Raw genomic sequence first — 1,732 nt, 5'->3', positions numbered from 1 at the left:
CACTGTCTTTCTCTGCCTTTTTTGGTTGCTCAATATCTTTATGAAGACCCACATATAGAAGACCATTGTATGACCACTCACCTACCATGCATACACCTCTGGGCCAAACAATCGCAGGAAAAATGTACCTTAAGGGTCAGTTCACACCACACCAAAAATCACTCCAGTTGTGTTTTCAGATACGTTTTTGCTTACAGCTTACAACACACTCCAGTGCAGCTGCCCCTGTAAGTGTGAGACAAAAAAATGTGAATAGTGTAAAGTTGGGCACTACTCCTCTTATCAATATTCTATATTCAAAATATGTAAATCATATATGCACAATAATAACAGTGTTTAAGATCTTCCAGCAAACATAGAAGTGCATAATCTTCTAATTCAACTCTAGTCCATATTCATATTATCCCAAACACTGTGTCTTTAAATACTTTTGTTCAATGAAATCTTATGAAAGTTCTCCACCATGTGCAGAAGAAATGCGCACTTACCAACCATATATGGTCCCTCTGGACCTCACTCACTTTTCAAATGGGTGTGGATAAATAAGTGGAATTAATCCACCATCACCAGGAGCTCCAGCCCCGATATTCTCTCGCCAAAGTTGGGGCTGGAGTTCCTGGCGATGGTGGATTCATTCTACGTATTTATCCACATCCATTTGAAAAGCGAGCAAGGTCCTAAGGGACCATATATGGTTGGTAAGTGCGCATTTCTTCTGCACATGGTGGAGCACTTTTATAAAATTTCATCGCACAAGAGTTTTTAAAGATAGTGTCTGGGATGATATGGACTAAAGTTTAATTAGAAGATTATGCACTTCTATGTTTGCTGGAAGATCTAAACACTGTTATTATTGTGCATTTATGATTTAAATATTTTGAATATAAAACATTGATAAGATTGGAGGAAATTAATTGCGCCTATCTTTACACTATTCACAGTCACAGGAAAAAAGGTTAGATCTGCCAGGATGGGTTTTCTCAGGCAGTCATCCAGTTTAACCGCTTCAGCCCCGGAAGAATTTACCCCCTTCCTGACCAGAGCACTTTTTGCGATTCGGCACTGCGTCGCTTTAACTGACAATTGCGCGGTCGTGTGACGTGGCTCCCAAACAAAATTGACGTCCTTTTTTTTCCCACAAATAGAGCTTTCTTTTGGTGGTATTTGATCACCTCTGCAGTTTTTATTTTTTGCGCTATAAACAAAAAAAAGCGTCAATTTTGAAAAAAACGCATTATTTTTTACTTTTTGCTTTAATAAATATCCCCAAAAAATAATTAAAAAAAACTTTTTTTTTCCTCAGTTTAGGCCGATATGTATTCTTCTACATGTTTATGGTAAAAAAAATAGCAATAAGCAATTATTGATTGGTTTGCGCAAGTTATAGCGTTTACAAAATAGGGGATAGCTTTAAAGCATTTTTATTAATATTTTTTTTTTTTTTACTAGTAATGGCGGCAATCAGCGACACTAGGCAGAACGGGGAGATGTTTGTTTACATCAGCATCTCCCCGTTCGTCCTCTCCGTGAGGCGATCGCGGGTATCCCCGTGGCAAACGAGTCCGCGGAACCCGCGACCTGACTCACGGAGCTCCCGGCGGGGAATTCAAATGGGACTTACAGGTACGCCCATTTGCCCAGCCGTGCCATTCTGCTGACGTACATCGGCGTGCGGCGGTCGGGAAGTGGTTAAAGGGGTTGTAAAGGTTCACGTTTTTTTTGTTTTTTTTAA

This window comes from Aquarana catesbeiana, linkage group LG07, assembly GCF_042186555.1.
Source record: "Aquarana catesbeiana isolate 2022-GZ linkage group LG07, ASM4218655v1, whole genome shotgun sequence".
NCBI lineage: Eukaryota > Metazoa > Chordata > Amphibia > Anura > Ranidae > Aquarana > Aquarana catesbeiana.
The sequence above is the reverse complement of the archived record's forward strand: the minus strand, read 5'-3'. Positions refer to the sequence as shown.